The 16,457-nt window shown below is 41.4% G+C and overlaps 1 protein-coding gene and 1 pseudogene across 3 annotated transcripts in view; one reads left to right on the top strand and one right to left on the bottom strand.

Moving 5' to 3' along the window:
• Positions 1-16,457, top strand: part of CUNH11orf49 (chromosome unknown C11orf49 homolog) — a 227,722-nt gene that overhangs the window by 145,709 nt on the left and 65,556 nt on the right. The gene's annotated exons all lie outside the window — the stretch shown is intronic.
• Positions 67-2,393, bottom strand: LOC103261214 (annotated as a pseudogene).

Genomic DNA, 16,457 nt, shown 5'->3' with positions numbered 1-16,457 from the left:
CCAGCAGCAAACAAGTATGAGGCTCTCATGCTAGCCTCATACTTGTTTGCTGCTGGCCAAACCCCCTCAGTTGCTATAACACTGACTTTTGTTCTGCTGGGACTGTTCAAGAAGATTCACACCCCGGCTTCAGCCTACTGTACTCCCCAGACTCTGGGTTCACTCTTTGGCAACTTCTTAGCTATTGTCAGGAAGAGATCATTCACGTTCATAGTTGTCTTGGCTGAAGTCTTCATAAAGAATAAGCTGTTATCATCTGCATATTCCTGGGCCTCTTCATACTCTACCATGAGCTTGTTGACCAGGTCAACAACAGGTCAGCAACCTGTTCCCCACCACGGCAATAACGACGCTAGGACTGGCCTGTCCCTGTAGTTCCTTTACCCATGTCTTCACTTGGGCAAAAGTTTCCTGATTAGTAATGTCATAAGCCACGATTGCAGCTTGGACACCCCTGTAGTACATGGGGGCTAAGCTGTGGTATCACTCCTGCCCAGCTGTGTCCCAGATTTCAAACTTGACTGTTGTGTCATCTAGACAAACGGACAGGGTGAGGAAGGCCACTCCAATGGTGCTCTCCTGGTACTCGTGGAATTCATATATTTCATAAAATAGCTTCATGGTATGCAAATTCTTTGACAAAACATAATACGAGGCTTGACTTCCCCACTGCAGATTCTCTCAGCAGGACCAATTTGAACTGGCATATTTTGCTGGCCTGGGACTGCCCATTGGGCCTGGCTGTGCTTCTGCTAGTCGTGGCCAGATTATCAGAGTGAGAAAGGGTGGAGGGAGGGAGATGTTGCAAAGCGGGGAGGGGGAAGGGAGGGGACTTCCAGGTTTCAACAGTCCTTGGGCTCCATCTCCCCTGTCAGCCCCAAGCCTGTGTTGAACAGACAAACTGGGTTCTTGATTTCACCGCAAGAAAGAGAATTCAAGAGCAAGTCAGAGAGAATCAAAGTGTAGTTTATCATAGAGCAAAAAATACATTCAAGGGGGAATGCAAGTGTCTTAGAGAGAAAGACACATGCTTGCCTTCAATTAGAATTTAAGCTTGTGTCACAAGGTCACAGAGACCCTCTAAATAATGGTAAGTTACTGCCTAACTAGGTCTGGGCTTTTCTTAGAACATCAATGGGCGATTCATGACGCATAGGCTAAGGAAGCCCCCACAGGCTGGGAAGCTAAGCAGGGTCCCTCCTGGTGAGTGCTTGAATGGGAGAACATCATGCCTCTGTGCTTTGGGTAATTCCTCAGTGTTTCTGTGGTTTACTGCAATGGTAGTTCCACATTCCAACCCACAAGGTGGTCAGGTTTGCTATACCTGGCCAGTTGAGTGAAGATCGTGTACCAGTAAGAAAGGCACCTGAACACTTAACCACCATGTCCCTTAATTATCTAAATTAGACTTGTCTAAGCAAACTTGCCTTACTGTATCTAAGCTATGTGCTTTGCTAACTATGCCTGCCTCGATTTCTCCCTCTTAGAGATTTTGATCCCATAATTATATGGGGAGCCGAGGGAGGGAGGTCTGTCTTCTGTAACTTCTTCTAAACTGACAAGGGGTGCAGGTGTACCTAGCCAGGGACTGCAAAATCACTATCTGATTGCAATAGGTTGGTTTCAATGGCAGCATCAACCACAGATACCAGTTGGAATCCTTGTATGATCATCATATGGACACAAAATTGTTTGATTCTGGAAGAAACAAATTTAACCATGCAGTTAAAAAGACATGAACTGAAAATCAACAGTATAATCATCAGAATAGGTCCAGTAAAAGGAATAACCAAGCAAAAGAAGGCACAGACCTCTTAATGGCATTCCACATAGATTCTGTAGTAGGAGCTTCTTTTCCAAATCCATCCAGCCTTATCATACATGTTCTTTAAATTCTCTTCAACTTGTCCAGTAACAATTATATATATGTGCAGCAAATATTCTTAATAACTGAAAACTCCTCCTTATGTAGCAAGTAAATAATCTAAAGCCAAGTGGTCATCCATTACTATATTAGCTAGAGAATCAATCAATTTAGATAGAGCCTTTAAAGCATCAGCAGTAGACTGAGAAAGAGCATCCAAATTTGTAGTGATATTTCATAAAGTAGCTTCATGGTATGCAAATCCTCCCAATTGTGCTAAAAATCCAATTGCTGCTCCAGTTCCCACCAATATTAGTCCAAGTATTAGCTTGGGTCTGGGTTTGGTGATGTTATAAACAGTTACATGTAGCCTCTCATAGCCAAGAGTTCCTAGAGTGTTTATACAAAGAATAGATGTACCTTTCCAGGTTTTTGGTAACTGCTGTTTGGTTTGGAATAACAGGGCCAGAAATTTTTCTTTTAGATTACATAGAAACAGCACCCCTGTGGGAGCACAGACCCTCTCCATAGGGGTGAAAGGAAGTAAGTATTAGCCTTGAACAAATTTATCAAGTCTCACCCTAGCAATAGAGTAGGACATTCAGGGATAACTAAAAGCAATGAGACACCATAATATTGTCAGTTCTACAATTTAAAGGGAGAGTGAAACTTCTAATTCTTGGAGTGCCATCAGCTTCCACAAAGAACAGGTATCAAAAGAAAGGAGTCCAGCATGAGCAGTCAAGTTAGAGTAACTTGCCCCTTTGTAAATTAGAAAATTAGTTTGTTTACCAGCCACTTGATTAAACCTAGAGTTCCTAGTGAAGCTGGTGCCAGGAGCAGATGGGATCCCCAGGCTTTCTCAGTCAGTGACCACCATTTCTGAGCTGGGTGTTCTGCCTTTCCTCTGGATGAGGGTATACTCACTCTTCTAATGGCCTTCATGCTGACATAGCAGACATGGTCCTGGAAGATTTCGCTACTAGTGACCGTCGTGTCTCCAGTGTCCCTGTTCACCACATTTATGATAGTCAGTGCTGTCCCCCTTTGTGAGCCTGTTCTTACTAGGTTTTCATTTAGTGATAGAAGTCTTGCGCCAACTGTGACTGCCAACAGGTTGGCTTGCCTCTGACCCTGCCCCTGCTTGTGCTGGGCCTTTCTTCTTTCCTCAGTAATGTATCTCTATTACTAAAAACCATAAAAACCTCTTCTCATAGTTGAAAGTTGGGTGTCTGTGGTCCTAGGGCTAACTTTTGGAGTTTTCTTCCAATATCTGGAGTTGATTGATAAAGTGAGTGCCTAGAAAAACATTTCCTTCCAATGAATAAGAATCTAAATTAGTCGGCTAGGCATGGTGGCTCAAACCTGTAATCCCAGCACTTTGGGAGGCTGAGGTGAAAGGATTGCCTGAGCTCAGGGTTTCAACCAACCTGGGCAACTTGATGAGACCTCATCTCTACAATAAATCAAAGTAAATAAATAAATAAGGGTACTGCTTTACAGCTTCAATCAACCATTCCTGAAAAAGTACAAGTTCTCATCTGGGCCCTGTGAACATCTCTTTAATTTATCATAATTAACAGATTTACTAATACATTTACTAATACATTTATTTATGCCTTCACATGAGCACATGGTCCCTTTTTGCCAGGTCAGCCTGTTCCCTCTGGTAGCTCCACTGGGGATCAATGTTAGGAACAGCTGTTGCCCCAACTGCATACTGGTCTGGTTGCAGCTATCTCCGCAACATATACCTGTGTAGATTCCCCAAAGTGCTTCTTCTCCTCTGGGGTGCAGCAGGGAGAGAGGATGGCATAAACACCACCCCAAGTCAATTCAGAAGGAAGGACAGAGCCTGAAATGTGTCTAACAATCGAAAGGGATCTTCTGAGAATTCTAATCTCTGTCTACTTGAAGCCAACTCTTCCACAGAACAAGGAGCGTGTCCTCGTATAATTCCTGATTCGCTATTCATGACCTCCCATAACAGATACATCTTTCAGGGATGGTGGAACGTGGCCCTGCTGCAGGTGGTGCAGGGGCTCGGTTCCTCTGGAAGTGGAGGATCAATGGGATGATATTAACATGAGGGAGGATAGGATTCTTCACCATATAGGTGAAGAATCAGCTGGGGGCACACTGGGCTGAGACTGAGACACCACCTTCCCTCCGTTCATACCTGTTGGGTATATACTGAGGGTAGTACCTGAGATAATAGAGGGTTATCTAATATGTCTTCCTTTTCTTTTTTTAATTCATGTATCTAATGCCCTGCCATATAGAGTCTTGTTTTGGGGGTCTTGGTATAATGCCATAAATGCCTAGGCATAAGGGACTTCTGACCATTTCTGTCCTTGTCTGTAGAATAAATCCAATTGTAATATAGTATTAAATTTAAAAGCTCCATTCTTAGGCCAGGTTTTGTCATCTGCCAGTTCATTCCAATACAATATTATCCTCTTTGATTTTAAACCATCCAAGTTGAAATGTTCCCAGTTCTTTAAAATTCAACCTAGTGGAGAGTCTGGGGGTACAGTGTTATCCATGTTCCTGTTCATCTTCCTCAAAGAAATATTCTGAAACAGAAAAATAAGAACCATAATCAGTTATGCCAGGCATCCCTGGGATGGTCCCCTGGGCATCCAAACATCCTTAGGTTCCCTCATGACTGCACAGGGCTTCTCGTGAGTAAACTGTGGACTTGGAATGCAAACTGAAACCCGTGGGATGTTTCTGAGTCTGCTCTTACTGTTTTCAAGGCATTTAGGAGATCTGAGAGAATTAAGTTTAGTTAAATAATCAGTTCCTGCCCTGCACCAAATGGTAGGGGACCCCTTGATTTAATCCTTGAACTACATTTTTTTCTTAGTTGGAATCTCACTCTGTCGCCCAGGCTGGGGTACAGTGGCACACTCACAGCCACCCCAGCATCGACCTGCTGGGCTCTGGCAATCCTTCTGCCTCAGCCTTCCAAGTAGCCAGAACTACAGGCAGGTGCTACCACACCCAGCTAATTTTTTTTTTAGTTTTTATTATAGAGACAAGGTCTCGCCAAGTTGCCCAGTCTGGTCTTGAACCCATGGGCTCAGGCAATCTACTTGCCTTGGCCTCCCAAAGTGCTAGGATTACAAGCTGTTGAACTACATTTTAAGAGGTGCTTGGAGCCGGGCTCAGTGGCTCAGCCTGTAATTCCACGCCTTGGGAGGCTGAGGTGAGTGGATTACCTGAGCCCACGGGTTCGAGACCCTCCTGGGCAACTTGGTGAGACCTCTTCTCTACAATAAATAAAAAAATTAGCCGGGTGTGGTAGCGCGCGCCTGTAGTTCCAGCTACTTGGAAGGCTGAGGCAACAGGATCACCGGAGCCTAGTAGGTCGAGGCTGCGGTGGCCGGGAGCAGCCACTGCACTCCAGTCTGGGCAACAGAGTGAGACTCCAACTCAAAAAAAAAAAAAAATATGTGCTTGAGGACACAAAAGAAGGGTTGGCATCGTGCTCTTAAAGAAGAGGTCATGAGGTGTGGATAACTGAATGGGAGTGGCCAGTTCCTTATATTATCACACCACACAAATGACACCTAGTGTCCAAAACCTCACCTGGTTGGCAAAAGAAGTCAGCCAGGTGTAACAAGATGCCCGGACTTCCTTTTCAATAAAAAAAGAATTATCTGCAAACTGCACATATCATCCAGCAATTGTTTTACAAATAGGAGTTTTTCATCTTCCAAATGGGTAATTTTCTTTTGGTGTAAGATGTAGACTTTAGCATGTGTAAAGTTACAGGGTGGGGGCCTGTGTATGCACATAAAAATAAATTTCTGGGCCAGGCTCGGTGGCTCAGCCTGTAATCCCGGCACTTTGAGAGACTGAAGCGAGTGGATTGCCTGAGCCTGTGGGTTCAAGACCCCCCCCGGGCAACTTGGCAAGACTTCGTCTCTACAATAAATGAAACCTGGCCAGAGAGAGCGAAGACACAGTGATTGGGAGAGAGTCCAAAGATGACTCCAAAAAGAAAGAGGAGAGAAAGCAGAACCTGAGAAAGGAGTAAGAGAATGCAGTTATACTTACAAATCCATGGGTTATGGTGATTTTTGAGACCGGCATTCAGGCACCACAGATGATGTCAGAGTACATAGGGTGTAGTCGTTCATGGGTTTTTGACTTTGCCACAAGAAAGAATTCAAGAGCGAGTCACAGGGAGAATCAAAGTGTAGTTTATTATAGAGCAGAAAATACGTTCAAGAGAGAAAGACACATGCTTGCCTTTAACAAGAAGCCTTATATAAATTCACAATAATGATTAAGCAAACTGTTCTATAAGATAAGAGCAGAATACTTGACCATGAATTTTGATTACTATCTCTCAGCCTTTAAGCTTGTGTCACAAAATCACGAAGACCCTCTAGATAATGGAAAGTTACTGCCTGTCTAAATCTGGGCTTTTCTTATAACATCATGCTTCTGTGCTTTGGGTAATTCCTCATTGTTTCTGTGATTTACTGCAAAGTTAGTTCCACATTCCAGCCCTCAAGGTGGTCAGGTCTGATATGCCTGGCCAGTCAGGTGAAGGTCGTATACCAATAAGAAAAACTCTGAACACTTAACCACACTTGTTCCTTAATTACCTAAATTAGACTTAAGTAAACTTGCCTAACTACATCTAAGCTATGTGCTATGCTAACTATGCCTGCCTCACTTGGTTCAAAATACAGTATATATAAATGAATATTTACTGAATTGTGTTAAATTAAAAGAAAAATAAGAAACTATTAAAGGCAGTATAAAGTCTTTTTTTAATGTTATATCGGGAGCAAAAAGAACAATGAGCCTAGGTGGGTGGTGTAATATTAATGAATGAAAAAAACAGAGCATTCATCCCTATTTTGGTTTTATCTTCTCTGTGGAAGAGAATGCTCTTTGGACTGGAAAACATAAAATAAACACTGGGTCCAGGGAGTGAGATCAAACACAGCTGAGATTGTAAGATTTCGCCTAACTACTTTCAATGAGTTCAAGTTCTTTAACCTTGCATTTCAAGATATTGAAGACTAGTAGAAGAACTGGCTGAACCAGTGCTAGCAATCTTTGAGAAGGGAGGGGGCAATGGGGAATGGGACTGGGGGTTCAAGAAGAGTCAAGCCATTAGCATTCAGAGGTTCACTTCAACAGACTGAGGGCTGGTGACCTTGACATCCATCTTAGGTGATTGTCATCAACTATTTATTAACAAGAATAAAATATAAATATTCATAAAAGGAAGTTGTGATCATAAGCATGTCAGAGTTTATTGAATAAAGAGGAGAAGGAGAAAGAGAGGAAGCAGGGGTAAGGGAAGGAGGAAAGAGAAGAAAATAGAGTGAAGGGGAAGGAAAAGGAAAAGAGCCCAGGCTTGGTGGGTAAAGACCTGAATTTCAACCCTCAGTCTTTTACTTCTTAGCAAAATGACGTTGGGCAAATTATTAGTCTCTATAGGCCAAATTTCCTTATTGGTAAAATAGAAATATCAAGAGAGCCTACTATATGGGGTGGCCCGAGGATTGAATTACACAATGTTTATAAAGCACTTGTTTATCAAAACCAGTGATAACTGTGAAAGGGGTGATGATAAATGATGGTAATACTGAAGAAAGAAGAGAAGTAACCAATGCAAAATTATGCCCATTTTGAAAAGATTACTGGACTGGTAAATTGGAAGAAATATGTATTTAGTATAGCTGTATTTAGTGTAGCTATACTTAGTATATTTGTTTAGTTTAATTGGATTTCAACAAGACCTTGACAACATTTCCATGATATTCTCATGCACAAGCAGAAGGAATATAGGCTGGATGACACCAAACTGGTTGAACAGCCATACCCAAAGTGTGCTGATTAATGGACTGATGTCATGCCATGGTCTCCAGAAGTATAATTCTGGACTGTGTCTTTAGCCAAGTGTTTTTTAAAATTTATTATTTGCATAAGAGCATTGATAGCAGGATAATTAAATTTGGGGGGCAATAGCTAATAAGATGGTTGAAAGCAATAGAACCTGAAAAGAGACAGTTTAATACAGAAAAAGAATATGGCCTTGGTGTCATGGATCTACCACTACTAGATGTGTGTCCCTGAGTAAATTGTTTAACCACCTGAGCCTTTGTTTTCTTGCTGGCATAATAATGCCATTTAACCCATAGTGGTTTTGAGAATTAAAAAGATAATATATGTATGTATTGGTTATCTATATGTTATAAATCATCTCAAAACAGAGAGTTTAAAAACAATAAATATTTACTATTTCACACTGGTTTTTTTTTTTCTTGTTTGCTTTTTTGAGTTGGAGTCTCACTCCGTGGCCCAGACTGGAGTGCAGTGGCACGCTCCCGGCCACCGCAGCCTCGACCTGCTGGGCTCCAGCGATCCTTCCGCCTCAGCCTTCCAAGTAGCTGGAACTACAGGCGCGTGCTACCACGCCTGGCTAATTTTTTGATTTATTGTAGAGAAGAGGTCTCACCAAGTTGCCCAGGCAGGTTGCAAACCCGCGGGCTCAGGCAATCCAGTCACCTCAGCCTCCCAAAGCACAGGATTACAGGCTGAGCCACCGAGCCGGGCTTCACACCGTTTTTGAGGCTCAGGAATCCAGGAGCAGCTTAGCTGGGCAAAGCTTGAATGGGTCTGGACTATCTGCTTCTAAGCTTACTCATGTGACTGTTGGCAGGAGGCCTCAGTTCTTCACCACATGTTCGTGATCTAGTACCTGGCTTCCCCAGAGCAAGTGATCTCAAAGAGGAAGAGCAAACAAGAAACCACGGTGCCTTTTATGATCTGTTTCTGATGTTACATACTGTCATTTTGTTTTATTCTATTCATTAGACTCAAGTCACTAAATTTAGTTCATACTCAGGGGAAAAGGAATTAGGATCCACCTCTTGAAGGGAAGGGAGTGTCATAAAATTTTATGGACATATCTTAAAACCACCTCAATAGAAGAAAATACACAGTACAGTGCTTAGCACATAGGTGCTCCATAAATGGCATTTGCTATTTGCTATTCTACTATTAATAATATATTCTTGTCGAGGCTGCTGTGAGCCGTGATCGTCATGATCATGCCACTGCACTCCAGCCTGGGAGATAGAGCGAGACCCTGACTCAGTAGGCCTATGTGTGTGTGTATATATATATATATACTCTTAATACGATTGGTCCTCACTATAAAGCCAGTGTGGGTAAGACAAGAAAAACTCATGATTTATTAGATTCCTAGAAAATACAGAAGAAGAAGCACCATATATCACTATATTTTTACATCTTTTATACAGTAAAATGGACTATTTTTGTGCTGCATACATTGCACTAAGAACAGTACTAATAAAAATAAATTTCGGTAACACTTGATAGCCATACCTAAAATGTGTAGTCCGCAAATACCAGTGGCATGAATAATTTGGTGTTTTGTTTTGAGTTGGAGTCTCACTCTGTCTCCCAGGCTGGAGTGCAGTGGCACGCTCACGGCCACCACAGCTTTCACCTGCTGGGCTCAGGTCATCCTTCCACCTCAGCCTTCTAAGTAGCTGGAAATACAGTCATGCGCCATCACACCCAGCTAATTTTTGTTGATTTATTGTCGAGATGAGATCTCGCCAAATTGCCCAGGCTGGTCTTGAACCCATGGGCTCAGGCAATCCTCTCACCTTGGCCTTCCAAAGTGCTGAGATTATAGGCATGAGCCACCACACCCCACCTGACATGAATAATTTGAATAACAACATAAAAATTATTTTGTTTGGTTTTGTTAAGAAGTTTATATGTGTATTTAAATATGGGTCTTATTCACCTGAGAATCCATCAAAGTTTATGTAATATAACAACTTGTCTGAGTGTCCTTCTCTTCTTTGCATTTAAAAATGTGCCACAGCTAAGACTGACAGGCCCCAGTCTGCAAAGATGGGGAAGACTTGCTAGTTCACACACCTGCCCTGAGGGCAAGGAGTAATTCTGGGGGAATGTAAAACAACAAACAAAAAAGTATTATACCAGTAAAGGGCTCAATTATTATATCAACATAGGAGAGTTGATGTTGACACTAAAAATTTAGAAGCAAGAATTAATATAGCCAAATCACTAGATAATCTAGATTTCCTTTATTTGTGTACACATTTATGAGCACATAATGTCCATCATTAGCCTTAAGGATTGTCTAGTGCTCATTGTAAACAAAAACATAAGTACTTTCCCTCCTCAGGAGGACAGAGTAATTTACTGGGCTACTTTGGTAAGATAAGATCATTAAATTAAAGGTATTGTCACACCTTAAGCTGGTTAATTTACTGGTGTTTTGATTTACAGTAAACATTAGACAGTTCCTTAGGCTAGTGTCTGACATGGTTGAACTCCCCTTAGTGTCTCACCAACATAGCAGTCAGACTTCTAAGATGTTCAAAACATAGTCACTCATTTGAAAGGAAGTAAAAATAGTCTGTGAGGAGCCAGTACTTAGAGTTCCTTTTTTATTTTTTTATTTTTTGAGTTGGAGTCTTACTCTGTCACCCATGATGGAGTGCAGTGGCACACTCACGGCCACCCCAGCATCAACCTGCTGGGCTCCAATGATCCTTCCACTTCAGCCTCCCAAGTAGCTGAAACTACAGGTGCACAGTATTGTTTTTTTATTTATTGTAGAGACGAGGCCTCGACAAGTTGTCCAGGCTGGTCTTGAACCTGCAGGTCCAGACAGTCCACTAGCCTTGGCCTCCCAAAGTGCTGAGATTACAGTCTGAGTCACTGAGCCCGGCCAGTATTTAGAGTTTCTATGCATCATTGTAGGTGAGGCAGGAAGTCTCGTAAGAATTTCACAGGCAGCCTGCTGACTTGTAAGTACATAAACCACAGTACTGATCCAGTCAGCAGTGGCAGATAAAAAGTAATAAGGTAGATCTCAAGTGTCGCTAGCCTTAGCCACACATGGATGGTGGTGATAAATGTCAACTGACCGGGCATAGTGGCTCATGTCTGCAATCCCAGCACTTTGGGAGGCCAAGGCAGGAGGATTGCTTGAGCCCAGGAATTCAAGACCAGCCTGGGCAACATTGTCTCTACAAAAAATCAAAAAATTAGCCAGACATGGTGATGGGTGCCTGTAGTCCCAGCTACCCAGGATGCTGATGTGGAAGGATCGCCTGAGTTCAAGAGGTCAAGGCTCCTGTGAGCCGTACTCTAGCCTGGGCAACTGAGTGAGACCCTGACTCAAAAAAAAAAAAATTGTTAACAGTAAAGGGAGTTACTAAAGATCCAAACAGTGAAGAGAAAATACATATTAAAAACAAACAGTATCTTAAGGTAGGTCATTTACTATGTAGGGGACAAATAAATGGCCTTATAAATCTTTTGTTCCTTGAGGATCCAGAACAGTATGTGGTATTCACAATGTTGAACCAGAGTCGATAAGCAAAAGGTAACATATGTTCACTATCATCTTTTTAGTAAGCCAAGGAAGTTTGTGATACAGTTTAGAGATACTTCTATCAAATATGCTTAAAATGGAGAAAAAAAGTTTTGACACACAAATAAACTTTACTTATTGGCTTATATAGAAATGCACATAGAAGAAGGGATCACAGAGGTCCCTGAAAATACTGTATACTGATTCAGCATCAAGGAGGTTGCACAGTCTGTTCTGTGATAATAATTATATTAAACAATTATCATAAATATATCATAAATGATAAATTATCATTTAATGAGCATTTACCACATGTCTGTAACTATTGCTTTTTTTATCAGAGTCTCACTTTGTCACCCAGGCTGGAGTGCAGTGGCTCGCTCACAGCCACCCCAGCATCGACCTGCTGGGCTCAGGCTATCCTTCTGCTTCAGCCTTCCAAGTAGCTGAAACTACAGGCGCACGCTACCATGCCCAGCTAATTTTTTTTTATGTATAATAGAGACAAAATCTCACCAAGTTACCCAGGCTGGTCTTAAACCCCTGGGCTCAGGCAATCCTCTCACCTTGGCCTCCCAAAGTGCTGGGATTACAGCTTGAGCCAGCACGCCCAGCTGTCTGTAGCTGTTAAATCTTCACATAAATTATAGCATTGAATCCTTTCAACCACCATTTGGGTATGTAGTATTATCTCTATTTTAAAGATGAGGAAAATGAGGCATAGTGGTTAAATAATTTGCCTGACATTGTTCCTATGGTAAGTGGCAAAGCACAGAATCAAAACAAGGTCTGAATACCTCCATCCAGGCTTACTTTCTCATCTAAGTGTTGTATGGAAAGGAGGAATACATTTTCTGAGGAGAAATATTATTGTACCTCCTAACATATTTGAAAGAATGAGTGGGGACCCCCTCATTTATTATTTATTCATGTGACTGTTTTCTCTCGCTCTGTTGTAGGTTGAATAATGGCCCTAAAGACATCTAGTTCCTAACCTAGAATTACCCTGGCTTATCCAGGTATACCTTAAATGTAATCACAAGTGTTCTTATAAAACGGAGTCAGAGGGAAATTTGATGACAAAAGAGGAAGAAGGCAGTGTGACACCAGAAGTGGTGGGTGTGTGTGGAGGGGAGAGGTGGTGTGATGCAGGACCACAGGCCTAGAAATGAGGACAACCTCTAGAAGCTGGAACTAGAAAGGAAACTGTCTCTCAGAACTGTCAGAAGGAACCAGCCTTCTGAAACTTTGATGATAGCCCCATAAGACTCATTTTGGACTTCTGACCTCTAGAACTGTAAGAGAATAAATCTTTGTTGTTTTGAGCTGCCAGATGGTGGTAATTTGTTACAGCATCTGTCGGAATCTAATACACACTCCATATAACTGGCTTCAGGGCTTACTTCCTTTATACTTTCATCTTGTATTTTTCTTGCACACTGCATTTGTTTTATTACCTCCTGAATTCAACTGTAAAGTGTATGGATAACATATATATACATAAAAGCATTATCTCAGATAAAGTTTTAAAATGGGATATTTTAGCCGGGCTCGGTGGCTCAGCTTGTAATCCCGCGCCTTGGGAGGCTGAGGTGAGTGGATTGCCCAAGCCCGTGGGTTCGAGACCTGCCTGGGCAACTTGGTGAGACCTCATCTCTACAATAAATCAAAAAATTAGCTGGGCATGGTAGCACGCGCCTGTAGTTCCAGCTACTTGGAAGGCTGAGGCGGAAGGATTGCCAGAGCCCAGCAGGTCGAGGCTGCGGTGGCCGGGAGCGGCCACTGCACTCCAGTCTGGGCGACAGAGTGAGACTCCAACTCAAAAAAAAAAAAAAAAGAGATATTTTATTTTGGCAGAATATCCTATCCTATGGCTATCCCACATCCCAATCTTTTTAAAAAAATTTTTTTATTTTAAAGATGTGGGGTACAATTCAGGGTTAGGTATACAAATGTTCATTATGCAGTTACCCTTGTTGATGAGGTGTGCCGCCCCCAGCAGTTTCCCACTACTGCCAATCCCTTTCTTACAGTATTATGATAATTGTTCAAGGCATCCCAGCCTTTCTTATGGCTGAAATACAAAAGGGAAAATAATGGGACCAATGTTGTTAAGTGTATAATGAAGGGAAATCTTTTCAACATGAGTGATCAACAAACTTGTAGAAAAAGGTCCAGAGTAGCAAGAGTTAAACCAATTGATCATGACCCACGTCTCTGATTAGGATTCTAATAGGTTTCCCCCACTATCATCTCTCTTTATTTAGAATGTTTCAAACCTACAAAAGAATTATGAGACTCGTATCAGGAGACTTGTAGGCCCTACACCAAATGCTAACATTTGGCCACATTTGTGAACGGCAGATAAATAGACAACTTGAAACTAAGTTATGGGCATGGTGACACCTTACCCCTTACATCATGTCTTCTAAGAGCAAGGACCTCCTCCTATTCTCCTACATATATGACATCACCTAAAATATCCAGTGCAAATTACAGTGTTCCCAGTTGTTCCTAGCTGTCTTTAATAGCTATTTGTTGTCTAACCCAGGATCCCATCAAAGTTTACACTTTGTACTTGGTAATGTCTCTTTAGTTTCAGTCTAGAACAGAGCCCCTACCGTTTTATTTTCATGACACTGAACTTCTCTGTATTTTGCCTGACCCTCCAGCACTGGAATGTAAACTTTACAGGGACAAGAATTTTGGACTCTTTTATTCTTGCTTTATCCTTAGCATTGAGAGTGGTGCCTGGCACTTAGTAAATATTTGTTGAATAACCCGATGAGTGAATAAGTTATATAAGTATAATGAGTGTTATTAAGGTGATTTAGACGATTGCCAAGGGGACTAAGAATATAGTCTGTTGTTGAGTGTATATAACACTTACCTCTGTGTTATAGGTATATATGTTCTAAGCTTGAGCAAAGGGCTCATTGTACAAATAAATGGGAAGATATAAATGTAATACATATAAATAAAAATTGAGTTTAAAAAAATACCCAAGTTGGTCCAGGCACAGTAGCTCACGCCTGTAATCCCAGCACTTTAGGACACAGAGATGGGAAGATCACTTGAAGACCAGTCTGAACAACATAGCAAGACCCTGTCTATAAAAAAAGTATTTATTTTATTTTATTTATTTTTTAGAGAGGAAGTCTTGCTATGTAGACCAGGTTCATCCTGAACTCCTGGACTCAACAAGTCCTCTTGCCTCAGCCTCCCAAAGTGGTGGGATTACAGGCATGAGCCACTGTGCCCAGCTTCAAAAATTTATTTAATTAGGAGGGAAAAAAAACCAAGTTGGTCAAGGTAAAAAGGCATGATAGCATGCACATTAACAGTTTTATGGATTCTTGAAGGTAATTTTTTTAACCTTGTGATAATAATAGGAAAATAGTCACAGTTTCATCTTGGGCTAAAGAAGTAATTCTTTAATTCTCACAGAAACAAAAGTGTGTTATTTGGAAATATTTTTATTTTATTGATTTGACTTAAAAGTTGCTTCTTGTCAGCTCATCACTCTAGTTAGAAAGATCCATTCCTGAGAGGAAGTGGCCTAGCAATGGCATGACCAGAACATAGTGCAGCAATCATGGCATCTTTTCCCTGAGAGAACTTTCCCATGACTGTTTAGTTCAGCCTAAAGAGCCTTTTGTGACACTTAAAAATCACTGATGGAGAAAAAAAGGGACTGAGCTGGGCCAGTTGTTTAAAGGACGTAAGGGGTGAGCCTTGTTTCAGTTGCCAGAATTAGACAGGATTTCATCTATGAACTTTGTTCTCTTGTCCAACTCTAGTTTCTACAGGTTTCCTTTTTCCTTTGCTCTCCAGTCAGAAGGAAAATACTCACGTGATGATTAGAAATACTGGAGCAGTAAATTGTTTGAAAGACTTGAAACAAGCTTTTCTCTCTCCCTTCAAAGCCTTAAATGATACTTGCCTCATTGAAGCTTACAGATCATTACAGTCCTGCCAGGGTGATGTAATATATGTTTTGGCTTCCAATAGAAAGAAAATCTCTACCAAACTAATCTTTAAGTCATGTAGAATTGGGTGTTCCAGCACCTTTTCACCATCTACCATGTACGAAATTCCCATATCTTCCTTGAGCCAAAAATGAAGCCTGGTATTGCCTCTAACAAGTACAAACTCCTAGCCATTTCCAAATATGTTATTTGCCTGTTTTATGCATTGCAGCACAGTTCCCAAGGATTAGTGTCCTAGAAGAACAGAAACAACACAGTAGAAGAACAGTAGTTTTATGGACATCAAGAGTACCATCGCAAACCTGAATTTTTTTTGCATCTTTGTGGCTTCAATTTAGAATAACTGTAGACTGGCAGAGGCCAAGCTGTTTTCATTTTGACCCTTGGTTAAGCTAACAACTACATAACAACTAAGGACACCCTATTTCCTGTTTCTTACAGAGAAAGATACATAAAAGGGCCAGACTAACAAGAAAACAAATAGCCAGTGTGGGGTATGGCCAGAGATCTGTAATTGTAATAAGCACACCAAGTGATTCTGATGAACAGACAAATTTGGAGAACTGCCTGGATCCATATTATTTTGCAAAGGAATAATTGAAAAACCTTTTATCTGAAAATTTTTTTAAACAAGACGGATCATTTGTTTTATTATGATAAAATGTATGTAACATAAAATTTACCATTTTAGGTTAAGTGTGGTGGCTCATGCCTATAATCCCAGCACTTTGGGAGGCTGAGAAAAAAGAATTGTTTGAGCCCAGGAGCTTGAGACCAACCTGGACAACATACATCTTCCCTACCAAAAATTTAAAAATTAGCCAGGAGTTGAGGCAGATGCCTGTCATCCCAGCTACTTGAGACTGAGGCAGAAGGATTGCCTGAGCCTAGGAGGTCGAAGCTGTGGTGAACCATGATTGTGCCACTGCACTCCAGCCTGGGCAAGAGAGTAAAACCCCAACTCAAAAAAAAAAAGAAGAAGAAGAAGAAAATTTACCATTTTAGCCATTTAAATGGTATAAATTCAGTGGTATTAAGTGCATTTACAATATTGTACAACTGTCAGTACCCCTTTCCAGAACTTTTTCATCATTCCAAACCAAAACTCTGTATCCGTTAAACAATAACTCTTCTTTCTTTCCCTCCTTCCTCCCAGGCCCTGGTAACTTTTTTTTCCTTCTCCCTG

The sequence above is a fragment of the Carlito syrichta genome, unplaced genomic scaffold (assembly GCF_000164805.1).
Source record: "Carlito syrichta isolate Samal-C Ts95f unplaced genomic scaffold, Tarsius_syrichta-2.0.1 Scaffold303640, whole genome shotgun sequence".
Lineage (NCBI taxonomy): Eukaryota > Metazoa > Chordata > Mammalia > Primates > Tarsiidae > Carlito > Carlito syrichta.
The sequence above is the reverse complement of the archived record's forward strand: the minus strand, read 5'-3'. Positions and strand labels throughout refer to the sequence as shown.